Genomic DNA, 16,212 nt, shown 5'->3' with positions numbered 1-16,212 from the left:
TATAATAGCCTTTTGTTAACATTTTCCTCTGTCTACTCTTCATCTCAATGCACAGTATCTATTTTGGTAGTCAGTCTTCATATCCATCTCCTTTCTTTGGACATAATTGGCTGAACTTTCAGTGGGAGGCCTGATGACTTAACCACATCAGTGATATTTCTCAGATTCTTGTGGGTATACCTCACCTTATTTACCTCAATCTGTTCATTTAATATTCCCACAACTTCCTTCCATTCTGCTCACTTTTTCCTGTGTTTTTGAAATACTTTGCTTTTGTATGCTAGTCATTTTGATGGCTGTGTGAACCCTGGGTAATCTCTTTCATCACATTTCTTTTAATGCCATATGCTAGCACTGCTGGATTTTGGATTTCCTTGGATATTTGCAGAAACAGTGAGCTTACATTATTTTTCCTGATTTGTCTACTTGCTTGCATTCTCCACGATTATTCTTTTTTGTTCTAACATTTAACTGCCAACAGTTTCCCCTTTGGGCTATTCCAAATATTCTGTGCTTATGTAGGGTTCTTTAAAGTGTAGCTGCAAACATTTGAAAGGAATAACCTCATTTCTTTAGTTCTGTGAATCAGCTTTTGACATCTGCTGTTAGCAAAGGAAAGAATAACAGCAGGTGCCAAGGAATTTGAAGTGTCTGTGCTACAACAATTAACCATTAAATTAACTGGACAGCAGCTTGTCCATGTACAACCACCAGCTAATGATAGATGGGTTTATTAAGGAAAGCAACCAAAAGTGTATTGTTAATTCAGTAGATGGCAGTCTTCCCTCTGAGTCATTACTGAACTAATAACCCAGTTAGATGGCACTCTTCTGCTACCAGTGTCATCTTTTGGGTGATACAAAAATGAGGTTATGAATCTTTAGGGCCATTAAAAGTTCCTATTAGAATATTTTTAAGAATATGGGAGCTAAGCCTGGTTACTGTCAATATGAGCAATTAGTGCAGCTTGGCGACTATTTCCTCCATACTCACCTGGATTTACAATGTTTGCATCAGTTGTACATGTATCACTTTTGTGTTCAGATTCTGTATTGGCATGATTGCAATAATATAGATGTTTTTGAAAACTCAGCAATAAGATGAGGTATTAAATACTTGCAAAAACAAAAGTAAAAATTTGCCCTGGAGGAGTTAGCACTTTTGAAAAGTCATTACGGGAATATGTAAATGAAGGAGGCAGAGGAGGTGAGGGCAAGTAACCAATGTAAACACAAAGCAAACAAACAAACAAGTAGGAATGAGAAAGGAGATACTTAGCTACTAGCACTCCTGTCTGGCACCATTTCACGCAGGCTTTTGACATGACAGTAAGGAGGCGTAAGGAGGTTGGCAAACCTGCTGACTTTTGCCCTGAGGAGCTCCTCAGTCAGTCCTCCCCCTAAGAAGACAGTCTTTAAGTACCAGGCAAACAAGCAAACAAACAACACCAAATGCTTTGGCCCTGTCCTAGGTACTAGGAGAGGAGCCCTTTGGCTTTGGACCAAACACAACAGCCTGGTCCCTCCATGCAGCAAGCTATCCAACTCGCAGCCTGCTTCCTTTTTGCTTTTGCTCATTCATCTGGGAACTTTTTAAAGCCTCTACTGAAATACTCCCTGTCTAGCCAGATGCCCCACAGCTGGACTCTATCCACAGGATTGACCGTTCCCTATTAAAAGGACTGAGCACACTGTTACAGTTGGGAAGAAAGTAAAATAGTTGGTTGGCAAAAGAAAATATAGAGAGCAATATAGTTAGCTGAGTTAATCTGGAGTCAGGAAGATGGCAGGATAGATTTGCACCTTTATAGACTAACTACATCAGAGTTGTATAGCATAAGCTTTTGTAAGCAGAGGGCTTACTTCATCAGATGTCACAGCATCAGATGAAGTAAACCTTTTGCTTATGAAAGCTTATGCTGTACATCACTTATGTAGTTAGTCTATAAAGAAAAATATTCAGCCAGTCCTATTTCCATTCTAGGTTTATCTCCAACTGTGCAATCACGGTATGCAAACTGCCTGCATAGTGACAATATATATTACCACAGACAAGACAGTAGAGTGAGAGTACAGAACGGCAAACATTGGCATTGTCAAGGAAAAGGGTGAGCAGAGCCAGTAGAAAAGTATTGTGGAGGACTTGTGGAGGATCTATTCTGGCTCCACACTCACAAACCAAGCTGGAGTAACCACTATTAACTCTAATTGTCTTCTCTGGGAACAACCCTAATTTCTATCTGTCATGATTTCCTCTCAATGTATAATCATGCCAGTAGAAAATAACCATGATGAACATTGTCATTCTGATAAATATCAGTATAGTCAATGTTATTGTTACCTTATAAACAACAATGCTTACAGCAATATAATAACATCTGAAAACTGAGTAATACAGCAATCTCAACTTGCAAAATGTTTAATGCCTCTGAGAAATCATGCATATAATTATATTTACCTACAGGGGTTTAAAATATAGGAGAAGATAAGTTACCTCGTAGAGAAGCAGAGGTCAATTTGCCTTGATTTTTTTCTTAATGTGCCCCAGTCTACAATTCTAAATTCATTATCCATGCATGTATAGTCATGGAAGTAATGCCTTCATATTCTTTTTTCAGTTATACATATATGCTAATAGTCTTCCAGAGAGAAGAATAGCCATGAACCTGCACTAGAAGCATTGTGAAGGCTAATTAACGTTCATAAAATGCTATAAGATCCTAGGTTGAAAGGAGCTATTTATATAAATGGAAAGGTATGTTGCTAGTTACGACTGGCTGATATTTAGAATGTGGTGGAAGGTCCTTCTATTTAGAATCTCTCCGACAAGGTGTGCCCTCAGATATTGAACAATCATTTTTTGGTGTTAGTTAAATCCTAACTGTAATATGATACAAGTGACATGGTTTGAATATTTTCTTCAATGACTAATTGGATTTTTTTTATTGGATTAGATATTCCCTGCTAAAATTGCTACATTTAGTCATGGCTGGCATACATACAATGGAGTCCATGATTTTCATGCTGTTAAGAAAATTTCCATAAATGTAAGAGTAGGGTGGATGTAAGAGTAGGATATGTGATAGTTGCAACTGAACACGCACCACTGAGCAACTAGAAAACTGTCAGGATAAATTCTGAGGATTTTTAAAGAGACAATAGTACAGAACCAAAGGTCAACAAAAACAAATGAGGTAGTTACATGGATCAAACCAATGAACTCTGCAGATTTAATTCCTCAGAGTAAGGTTTCTTCTTCCAGAAGATGGGAAAAAGAGACTACAAAAGGTATAAATTAGCCCATTAACCCAAAAAGTTGATGTCTGGAACTATTCACGTGCATAAATATTTGTAGGATCTTCACATTAGATTTACGATGGGAGGCTGAGGCATGGCAACTCATATCTTCATGGAGTGCACACCAGCTGCTTTGACAGTATAAACACAGTTCAGCTCCTGGTTCAGCTCCTTGCACCAACTCAAACACAAAGGTTATTTTGGGACGTACCTCTGACGTATTTTTTCTGTTTTTTCTAAAAACAACACAAGCAGAACTCTTGTCCCTTTTACTACAACTGCACTACAACTTTTTCCTAAAAGAGGCCAAAATCAGACAGAGATGCAGTATTAATGAATAAACATAATAGAAACTTCATTTAAAATATGAATTACAAAATGCACAACTTTTGGGTTGGCGCTCTGATGCTGACAGCTCTGATTTTCTTTAATGATAGTTAATGACATTATTTCATTTGCTCACTTCAGAGGTGTGATAGAAACACAGCTGTTGCTTCAGAGGAACCACATATGTAAATTCTTTCCTCTTTTTCACCGAGAAAAGAAAGCAGGTGACTTCTTTTTCTTTTTTGCCTGTGAAGCTTGAATGAGGAATTCTTCTCTTGGGAGAGGACAGTGCAGAAATTGATCACTGTTCTAACAGGACTGTCTGTAGACAGACCACCTTTGTTTAGTACATACAGGCAGTCCTCGACTTAAAACGGTTCAAGTTACAACATTTCACACTTACAGCGTTTATAAACTGACACCGTTTCAACTTTCTGACATCAGTTTCAACTTTACAACGCTTGATCTGTTGTGATGCCATGCCAGTGAACAAGTTTGCAGCATTGCCCATCTCCCTGGAGAACATCTGTCCAAACTTCCTTGGACACTTTCTTTAAGAAAGCAGGCACAACTCCAGAAAAACCTGCAGCCAAGACTCCTGAGAAGATTCCAGTCAAGAACCCTTCAAAAAGTCCAGCAAAGTCACCTCAAAGAAGTCCTTCCAAAACAATATGATTGGCATTTACAGTATAAAGACTTTAATGTAGCTATATTACTCATCTATAATTGATTGAGTATAAAATTCTTGGTTATTTTTGGTGAAAATAGGGTATTGGGCCTTGGTTCAGGAACAAATCCCCCATTTATAACATTGTTTCCTATGGGAAAATTGGTTTTGAGTTACAACATTTCAACTTAAGAAGCAGTTTTCAGAAACCAATTGTGTCGTAAGTCTGAGGACTGCCTATAGTCCTTACAGGCAGGCTCTTGGCAGAGCACCGGAGTCTTAAGTTATTGAACATTTCATAAATTGAACAATACAATCTGAGTGGTTATGCAGCTGTGCGCCTGAGTAGTAGAATCTGGTGTAATACATCATATTCTATAAAAAATTGAATCAGTAGGGACTGGCTGTTGCCACATGACAAAGCTCTAACAAGAAAGTCATCAAGGTGTTTCACGAGGTTATTACTTACATTGATTGTAGCACTCCTTGATTATTTCTATTGTATTACAATAGATCCAGAAGGCCACTACCAGGGGTCAGGGCTCCACTGAGAGAGGCATTATACAAACATGGAACAAAAGTAAAGTCCCTGGCATGAGATGCTGCAGTCTCACTCTTAAGACGACTATTTAAAGCTGAATGATGAAGTCTAGGACATGCTTTCCATCAATTGGAAATTACCTAAATTTCAAAGATTGTGATTGTGGTTTTCTCTGAACCTTTAATAAATAAAGGATCCTGGCAAGAAGTGTATTGTTTATTTTCTGTCCAGAATAATATTGATTTGCCCTGTACTTCTCAAAATAGCTGAATGCTGGTGCCCAATAATATACTGCTATTCCTGTCATTCTAAAATGATGCCAGATGGATGCAGCAAATCAGCTATGAGCCTATCCTTGCTTCATTTGTATGCTTTAATAAGCTAATATTAGTCTTCAGTCAATGCTTTCTGTCAGATTCATGTCTGCTGCCTTTAAAGCACTTTCAGATTCCACAGATAAATCTCTGTTTGAACTGTCAGCCTGTGCACTGTGCAAAAAACCAGCTTACACAACATTCCAAAGGTAGAGCAATTAAAACATCACATTTACTTTGCCTTTGTTTTCTTTCCAGCCATATATCGGTGTTATGAAGGTGATGGAAAAATGAACAGTTCTCAGCACACAACAATTGCATAAAACAATCTTGACCTTTTTTTAGCTTTTAGTTTTATTATGCTGAATGCTCTCTCAGCCTTCCAAAACTGTGTGCTGCATGGCAACTTATTTGTCCTTGCAGTCAAATAGAAATGCTCTGCTCTAATGAAGACTTTGTAGCATTTTAGATATGGAGTGGGAAAGAAGTCTTCATTTGCAGTTGTGTTGCCACTTAACACTTGGTTTTATATGTTAGCACTGTGGCTTATGGGAAATTTGTTTGCTTCAGAACATATCCATATAGGTCACTCAGGGTTAATTTCAGCTGTTGGTGAGACCCTGAAACCTTTACACATTTTTTCTCTTTAGGGATGTCCAAGGTTCTCTTGCTTTACAGTTCCAGTTCTTCCTCTGTAAAATTGAGACATGTGCATCTGACAGTCAGTTTCCATGAAGACAGATCACTCTCCGTACAAGGTCAAACCTCCATAAGTCCATGATTTTTGGCAGACACATCAGTCAAAAATGACAACAGACAATCACCTTAGAGTCCCTTGGCTGTCTAGCTTGTCAAAGCCTTTCAGAGGCATATTATCCAGTTTAGAGCATCTTTCTAACACATATGTAGAAATAATGTAGTTTGTGACAAACAACAGAAAACTGAAGGGGAGTATACAGAGCAAATATATACAAAAAAGATATAGAGCAGATGCCACTGTAAAATACTATGACCTAGAAATGTGAGAGCATTTAAGCCCATATGTCACTTCTTACTGATAATTAGTAAAAGTATGATATTCAGCAGTATTAAGCTCCCCACAACTCATGGGAAATTCAGTGCAAGCTTTGTGCTTCTAAAATCACACTGCATGGCAGACTTTTGAGTTCAGTGCCTGATTTTTAAGTGCTCAGTCTTCATAACAGGGTTCAGAATTTTAGAAGTTGTCAACTCCCATTTAGGCATCTCAGTTAGGACCAGAATTTCAAATGTGCTCAGCAGCTCCCATAGTGACACCTTTAACCAAAGTTTCCAAAGGAAGTCAGCATTGCACATGCTTACACTTTTGAAGGCTGGCTCTAAATAGGTCATTAAAGCTAAACTGCTTTGCATGATGAGTACCACTGGCGATGTGTAGGGGGTGCATGCAGGTGTACCCTTTGACAGAAGTGCTGCCAATGCTGCCGGTGGCGCCTGCTGGCGTCGCCACTCATCATCTTGCTGGTGGCATCTGCAAGCGGTCCCCAATTGCCATTGGCTGTTGCCAACGCTGCTGGCAGCGTCTGTGGGTGGTCGCAAACCACTGGTCGATGCATGCTGCTGACACTGCCGTGGCCACCTGTGGGAGCTCCCTGCTTGGCCTGGCCCTGCTGCTGATACTGCCACGTCTGCCTGCTCTGCATGCAGCTGCTGCTCCAGGACTGGCCGCTGCTACTCCCCAGTGTAGTGTTTTTAAAAAAGTGCCAGATTTTTGAGAATTCTGGAACTTTGAAAACCATTTTTATGGGGTTATACTGTATCTATGTGCAGTGGTGTGGAAAATTTCATGAAGTTCCCCTCATACCATTGTCCTCTGATTATTCCTTGGGGAGTGGAAATAATCCTTCACTCCCCATAAAATGAGCAGAGGGTTTATTCCTCAGAATCCATAGATCCCTCCCAGCCAAGATATTACATAGAACAAATGGAAGCCTTCTCTGTTCTTGAAGCTTCTTGGCAGTGTATCCACAATAGAAATGTTCTGCCTAAGACTTCTCAGTGGACCGCTGCCCCTTTTAACTCCCTCTAAAATGGGTCATGGAGCATGAAAAAGCCAAGTTGCAAGCCTACCTGACTGAAGCCTTATTATTTTCATTTAGTGAGTTTGATAAATGAGTTTGATGCACATAGTGCATCCATGTCAACTCTTCTCCCAACCTCTTTATCCTTAGAGGTGAGTCCCCAGCACTAGAAAGGACAAGGTGGATATTACTGCAGAATGTCCTAGCTAGGTGTTTGTGGAAGGCTGTCCTCTGTGCATTTGTCCAGGGAATAAGGAGAGTTGAAAACCCTGATTCTGTAGTCTTTACTCAAGTAAATGGTCCATTGGACCAAATTCTGCTTCCACTAATGTAAAAGTGAAAGGACTGTTGAAGTTTATGGGCATATCCAGACAAGTGCGAATGTATGTTTACCCCGGCACAAATAGCAGTGGCACATAGTTGTGCTGCTGCTACTTGTCCCTGGGAAATGCCTGTGCACACATGCTCTGTCATGAGGCAGGTTGCCCTGGGTGTGGTAGGGGAGGTTGGGGCCAGCACCTGGGTTGGCCCCAGCAGCCATACCTGGGGGCCAGACTCTGGTTTTGGGCAGCACACGCTACTGCCATGTGTGCTGCTCTGCCTTTTTCTAACATGGGTTTTTTTGATACTAGAACTCCAGGTGTCAACCCCCCTCTCCCCACAAAGCTGCAGATTAGCAGCACAGGGATCACCTGCATGTGTGGTGCATGCAGCATGCAGCACCGCAGACAGGCCTGCAGCACTGCATACTGCATGTGCGTGCTCATCTGGATGCGCCCTATGAGACCAAGTTTGGTCAAGTGGAAGTTTTGCCTAAAAACAGAAATGCAGGATTGGGCCCTATTTAGGGTTTAAAAAAAACTAATTACATGAGTTTCTGGTTAAATATGAATTATTTGTAATAGAAAATCTTGACATTTTTTCATTAACATTGTCATTTTTTTTCAAATTTCTGATAAAAAAAAAGTGAAAATAAAAACAAGTTTCAAGGGCAAAATTTCAATGAGCTTTTAAAAAAATATGCAAGTATCAAATGTGTTTGAAACCAGCCCAACCCCTTTTCATTAATCTTTGCACAGAAACTTTGCAAAAAATGTTTGGTGGGAAAGAACACTGCATAAAAGCCAGTTTAATTTCTAATGGCACAATTATTGGTGAACACATAAGTGGATTTAATATTCAATATTCATTTTCCAAATCTACTGTGACTGTGCTCCTTTCCTTTATAATATTTAGCAGACTAGAATTGTATGACTCAATACATTTAATCATTTAATAGAATGCTTCAGCCCTTGAATGTTAAATAAAATTCACAGGAAAAATGCCCTACATGTGTAAATATAATTAGTCTGGCTATTATAAACCAAATCCTTCATAATCCTAGTACATACAGCAACTGAAGGATCTGATTTGTTTGTCTTTGCAGCTCCTGAAATAGAGCTAATTTGCACTGGTTACACTAATTTAACTTATCTGTAAAATGAGCACATATTACAAGTGGTGTTTTATAGATTTAATATGCTGAGATTAATTTACAGTTAGAGTTGATTAAAAGACTGAAACACTAATTGATTATTATGTGAGATATAATGTATTGGCTTGGAATACATACTTACACATCCTCATAATGTGCATTCTAAAGATTGGACAGCTTTAGAAAAGGACAGAATTTGTCAGTGAATGCACTATCAGGCTGTCTTGCTACGTATCTTTTACAAGCCCAAAGCACAACATAAATGTTAGCCTATCCCCTGTCATAAACATAGAGTTCATGCTAAGGATTTAGTTCCTGGGAGAGCTGTCTTCATCGTATCTGTTCAGTGTCTTGTCTCTCTTTGGTTATTTATCTCAAGTATATCTTTATCATTGCTTTCTCAGGTGAATTAGCCTCATGAAGGAAAAAGTCCATCCATAATAAAATAGAACTGAATTAATGCAATTTGGCAAATGGTGACGCTTGAATATAATCAGTCAGACCACATGCAAATGAAAAATGTTAATACCTAGATACAAATTTCAAGCATGTTAAAAATTGCTTCTTAGATATCTATGGGGCAGGGAAGTTTATATTTCTTAGGCTGGAACGAGATGTCACATTTGTGCTGCCATAAAAAAAAAATTACAGTGCACAGCTGGGAGGGCGGGGGATGGAGCCTGACCATGGTTCTCTGTGCTGTCCTGCCCTGCCCTGCCATCATGACTCCTGGTACACATGTGTGCGTGTACCCCCTCCCCAACCCTGTGGCTCCCAGGAGCCCTGATTACAGCACAGGACAGTTCAGAAGCCTGTGGCCAGGCTCCATTCCCCAAAGGCAGAGGCTGGCCTCTGCTGGTGCTGTGGGGATGCTGGGCAGAAGCAGCCCTGCCCACCTGCCTGATGGTGCAGAGCTGGAGCCACTGGGGCCCAAGTGCAACTTGCCTGAGCCTGCTGCATGGTATTGCGTGGGCAGGGCTGCTTCTACCAAGCATCCTCTGTAGCACCTGAGAGACGCAGTTTGGCCTCACAGGCCCTGGGTGTTGTCTGCCAGCAGAGGCCAGGGTCCCAGTGGGGCTGGACTGCCGGACTGCGGGGCCGGACTGCCGGACTGCGGGGCCAGACTTCCAAGTGCTGGGGGGGAAGTTGGGCAGAAGCAGCCCTACCTGCCCACCCACCCAGCAACATATGGCTGGCCCTGGGCAAGTTGCACTTGGGCCTCAGCCTCTGCTGGCACCATGTGGCACTGGATGACCAGGAGAGGCTGATTCTGTCCAGTGTCCTCCCTGGTGCCTGGGAGATGGAGTCCAGCTCTGCAGAACCTGGGTGGGTTGGACTTCATCTCCCAGGCATCCATGCGGTGCTGGGTGGGCAGGTGGGCTGCGCTGCTTCTGCCCAGTGTCCCCTGTGGCTCCAGCAGAGGCTGGAGACGGAGGTGCTTCCCATGCTGTCTGTCAGCAGTGGCCGGGGCCTGTGTGTGGCTCACCTAGGGCCTGCTGCACAGTGCCACCACCTGTGCTACATGCCTGTGGTGGGCTGGATAAAATCAGTTGGCAGATTGTATCCAGCCCATGGGCCATATTTTGCCCATCCCTGCTTTCTACGTATCTTCACAGAATTGTATCTGCCATTTATTTTCCTATTCACTCAATCATGCCAGATCCTTCTGTAGTTCCTGATAGTCTGCCTTGGTCTTTACCATTTTGAATAATTTTGTCTCATCATCAGCAAATTTGGCCACCTCTCTACTCACCCCCTTTTCCAGAGCATTTATGAATATTTTAAACAGCACCAGTCTCAACACACATCCCTGGGGGGAAAGGGGAGGGGGGGCACTGTTTACTTCTTTCCATCCTGAAAACAGACCATGTACACTCACTCTTTGCTTTGCCTCTTTGAGCCAATTCCTGATCCATGAGTGAATATTCCCTGTAATCACATGACTACCTAACTTTGTTAAGAGCCTCTGATGCCTTGTTAAAGGCTTTTTGGAAGTCCAAATATACTGACACCTCAATTGCCTCAACCCACTTGCTTAAGGACACACTCAAAGAACTCTAATAGTTTGATGAAGCATGATTTCTCTTTGACAAGTCTGTGTTGATTCCTCCTCAACAAGTCATGTTCATCCATGTGCTGATCAATTCTTTTTTATTATAGTTTCTACTAGTTTTCCAGGAACAAAAGTTGGGCTCCCTGGCCTGTGGTTCCCTGCATCCCTTTTAGAGCCTTAAAAAAAATATAAGAGTCACATTTGAAACCCTCTGGTCTTCTGGTACCGGGGATGTTTTTAGTGATAGGTTGCATACTACAGCTAGGAGTTCAGCATTTTCTGAGCTCCTTCAGGACCCTAGGGTGAATTCCATTAGGTCCTGGTAATTTGCTACTGTTTAGTTTATCAATTTCCTTTATGACTTCATGTATTAAATGTCAATTTGAGTCAGCTCCACTGACTGGTCCCTAGGGAAGAGTGGATATGGTGATGGAATTTCCCTAACATCTTCCACAGTGAAGACAAATGCAATGGATGCATTTAGTTAAATAGAACAATATAGTCCTAGGCTCCTAGCATATTAGTAAAGCTTCTAGTCTGTTTTTACTTGAAGAAAAATATGATTTGTGCTATATGTGATGAAGTACTGCACCATTATCCTGCTTTTTTCAAGATCCATAAGTGGTGTCAGGGGCCCAATCCTGTGTGCCCTGGAAATTCCATTCCTGGACACACAGGATCGGGCCCTTGAAGCCCCAGAGCACCTGCCTGGGATCCCCCATTTGCAGAGGTATGGCCCAAGTTGGGGTGCAGTAACATAATATGCACGCATGGGGAATCTCCTCCTGGGGGGTTCTCCTCCTGGGAATCTCCTCTTTGGGTATATGTCTGCAAGCAGGGAGCCCAGGATTTCCTCATTTGCAGGTGTCCCATAGAATTGGGCCCCTAAAGCCCTGGGATCGGCAGGGGCCCAACCCTGCTGACAAAAGGAAACATTTGTGTTGCCCATTGAAGCAGATCCCAGCACAGGTTATCCATGTCATTTGGCTATGTCTGTTTATAGCCACAGTTAGCTGCAAACAACTTTAAGTGTGTTTAACCCATGTGTGTACATGGGCAAAGTGCACAAGAAAATGGCTATGGTCATGCACATGGATCCATTCACAGCAGACACCCAACTGGAGGCATGCACATATTACAGTATTACCTGTTTAAATCTTTTATATATTTTTGTGTACTTTTATTTGCATGTTTTTATTATCATCTTCAGTGAAGCCATGGTAATTTCTGCTATATGAAAGACTTGATTTATTTCTTAAAAGAAGCAACTGGCCATATTTTAATTACAAAATGGTAAAATCAAGATCTGATTTCTGAGGGTGCACACAAGTGTTACATTTCTATTGGTAGAATTGCAGTTCTACTGGTAGAAACCCTAACTATACAAGTATTCAAGTACTTGCTACAGGACCAAAAATACTGGGTCTGGTAGAAACATCTATCTTGTCTGATGAGTTAGAAATGATTTTGGGTAGCGTTTGTACTGGAGAAATGAACACCTGTACACTTACCTCTCCAGTAGAAGCCCCACACTATCCTCCATCTTCCCAGCATGCATTGTCTCCAGAAAGACAGCCTGTAATTTGGGATCAACTCTACTGTTTTGGCCTAAGAGAGAGCAAACCGTTCCCCAGGGCTGTAAAGCTGCCAGCCCTGCCATTGTGAATAGGTGGGGGAACCCCATCCACCAACACCTGACCTCTATATAGCCTCCTTCCTGCCACTGCCAGACCCAGGCCCCTGAAGGGGCACTGTGTGCATTGTGTGTGGGTGGGAGGGTGGGGAGAGAGAGAGAGAGAGATCCTGCAGGAACACTATATGTAGTGTGTGGGGAGGGGAAGGGAGGGGAGTGGGAAGAAACACCATGTGTATGCATGTGCAACTCTATGTGGTAAGAGCTCTGGGGTCTAGCCATGGTGGCAGAGCTTCCTATACCAAAGTGAGAGCTGGGGCTCAGGCAGCCCCATCAGCACCACAATAAAAGTCACCCCCCACCCCAACCTCCAGAGCCCAGCTACGTTCACTATGTCTTCTTCCATGTTGCCCATTAGGGGACAGAGCCAGCATACACCACAGCTCATTGACTTTCTGGGTGAAAGATCAGGATCTAGATGTCAACCCCCTAATTGCCATCTCATCAGTTCCACATACCACCTTAAATAATGATGATGAAAAGGCATGAGATCACTCTAGGTTATGGACCCCTGGAGTATGCCACTTGTCTACACAGTCACATGGCCTGGGTACTTTTCCTCCTGTGCCCCATCCCTGCCCCATTTCAATCCTTGTTCTTGTCATTATTAAGGTACAATCAATAACCTTGGGCCCCCAGGTTAATTGTTTTTTAATTTGTTTCCCTGTTTTTACAGCATAATTTGAAAAAATAACATAATAGTCATTTAAAATATACATATGTGCACAGAAAAGCACACAAAATAAATACTTTTAAAGCCTCTAAGTGATTCAAAGTAGATTACATAAGTTCTTCATTATTCTTAAGATGAGGAGATGTGTCACTGCTTTATTTGATAGCATCATTTGTTAGGAATTACTAGTTTCATTGAATATAATTCATTATCTGTGCTTTTGCATTTGTTTTTATAGCCTACATGGGTCACTACTAAAATACTGTGTAACTGACAGGTTTATAATTCTGCTGACACAGGTTGGCAGATAGACGAGCCTCTCCCATGGAACACAAACATAAATTTCATTGAATAAATAGAACAAGGTCCATTAGTGCAATCATCAAAAGAGAAAAGTACCATAAGAAAATAATAGAAGGTTTTGACCCTTTATATTACAGCTCACTAGTTCACTGCCACAGTGTGCTGAGCTCCTTAGCATTGAAGCTATTCTGACTGTCTCTTGGCATCTACTTAGATGTATTCACATCAAATTCCAAGTGAAAGAGCAAATTGCTTCCAAAATTAACCATATGATTGATTGCCTGATTAACCCAGATTCTTGGTCGTAGGCTATTTTCTTATTCTGCTCTGCTAGATTCTAAAGTATATCTGTAACTACATATGAGAGTAATTGCACATAGCTAACCATGTTTTCTCTTACTAATATGTGTTTAACTTTTCTGCTTGTAAGTTAAAGCCTGAAGGAATAATTAACGTCAGTGTCAAGGGAAAAAATGTAAGCAGGTAGGTCCAATAATGCTACTCTGTGGCATTTATGCAGCACTTTTCATCTTAAAGCACTTCAGAAATGTGGGGCCTGAATCTGCTTTTACTGACTTCCAGTGTACTGGGTTAAATTTTCTACTGGCTTGACTCTAAAGTTTTCTTTGCAGTTTTATCAACAATAGGATTTGTCCCACTGATCTTCACTGCATGTCTCTGAAGCAGACAAAGTTTATTATCCCCCTTTTAGTGATGAAGAAACTTGGACATAATTTGCCATATTTATATGTGACATAATGAGGGGACAAATTCATTGACATCAATGGACTAGCCTTGCATGTATCATCCCTGTCTTTGGCCCATAAGAAAACAACATAACTTGCCCCAAATACAGATGGAAATTATTTGTCAGAGTAGAGACTAAATCTGAGAGTTTCTCAAGACCACACGTCTTCATTCTAGCCCAGAAAGGTCACTGAAATTAGTGAAAGCAGAAATCATGTGGTATTGGTGGGTGTAGCTCAGGTACTGACAGGAGTAGAACCATAACAATATGGAATTCAGGCTGTAGAAACACAGTTTTATTATCCAGTGTTATTCAGTGGCTGATGCCCATGCTCTCATGGCTTCACTGTTACCAGTACCTGAAATAGGCAGATTAAAGCTCATTCAGGTATGCCTACAGACACTGCAGATACATCTCTAATCACAGTTTAGACTCAACATCAATGTCAGACTCCTAAACATGGTATTCCTTGTCACTGGAGATGAGACTAATCCTGAGTTTTGCAGTCCTTTAGCAAGGCTATCTTGGCAGGTATTCCCATTAAAGCAAAGCAGTAGAATGGCCCTGGTAAGGAACCGGTAGTGTAAATCAGATAAACTAACTTTTCACAAGTAAGTGGCTTAAAGAGGAGAGCAGAGGGAAGAGAAGTGGTTTCTTGAAGGAATTTAATGTAATATAAGGGACTGGGATGATCAGAGTCTCAAAAACAATAAGTAGGGTAGCACCTGATTGTGACCCCATGATTAGGACTGCATTCTAAAATGGGATAAGATGTGGGGGGACCAAGTCTATTTTTCTCTAAATGTGGTTGGTCTCATGGCATGACATTTCATACAGTGCTAGTCATAGCAAACAAAATGTTTGTTGGCTTCAATCTTCTCTGTTCAACAGGTAAAATCTTTGTCAAATAAAATAATCCATATCAGCTTGTGGTGACATTTCTGGTCAGATTTTATACTACAATAAGGAAAAATGCTCTCCCATTAGAAGTTGATGGCTGCTCTGCCACAGGTGTGCTCCATCTTACTTAACTTTCACTTACACTTATTAATAAAGCATTAAAATAAGCTTTACTGAATTATAAACAAAGAATTGGGAAGCAGTAAAGATACACACGGCAAACCCATAAAAGCAAAGAGATGAAAAGTTAAACTACCTAGTAGTGTATACTGTTTCATTTATCTACAAGTATATCTATGCTAGCATAAACCAAGCTCTGTAACCATAACTCTGCCCTCCAGGGACACCTGCCTTCCATCATCCCTTTACAAAACTATCCTTTCCCAGCACAACACTGTAATGTTATCAAATATCCACTATTAAGAGAATTTTGAGGGGGGGGGGATGGCTGGTGGGTGCAGAAGGGCAGGCTGACAGTTGCAGTCTGGTCTGTAGTGTACCTAAGCTATAGGAAGGATAAGTTGTGTGCCTCTGTGTGGAAGATCCAAATTGCTAGGGGACTTAGGTTTTCATTTCCTGGCTTTGTGTGTTTGCTTCAGGTATATTATTTGTATAGCAAGGAATAACATACCAGAGTTTTTTGTTCATTAATAACAATGTTGGGCCTGATTTACAGCTGACCTATAGAGGCACAGTTCCATGGTTTTGCTTTATTATCTCTACACTGATTTATAATATCCATCATAAGTTATGAATATTCAATTAAAATGTTTGCAGACACACCTAGCTTACTCGTTATGGCCTTACCCTTGATGCTGATGTGTGATTTGATGTGTTGATGATTTGGATCAGGCTTTCTTGACCAAATCCAGCATTCTTCATTCAAATAAGATTTCTATTGACTTTAATGAGATAATAGAGGTAAAGGATCTTGATAGACTTTATTGCATAGAATGTGAATATAAAACATAAACATTTCTCAATATTTCCTTCCTTTTTCTCTGCTTTTCCCTTACCCCAAAATATGCACACAAATTAAATACATTTTATGTTTAATATGAAATATTTCCTTAAGATATTTCTAAGAGTGAAATTTTCCTTGTTATGCAAACATCAAGATTTCAAAGTAGGTGTACCTTAGGAGTAAATATGAAGACACAGCA

The sequence above is a fragment of the Alligator mississippiensis genome, chromosome 10 (genome assembly GCF_030867095.1).
Source record: "Alligator mississippiensis isolate rAllMis1 chromosome 10, rAllMis1, whole genome shotgun sequence".
In the NCBI taxonomy this organism is placed as follows: Eukaryota; Metazoa; Chordata; order Crocodylia; family Alligatoridae; genus Alligator; species Alligator mississippiensis.
This window is presented reverse-complemented; position numbering follows the sequence as displayed.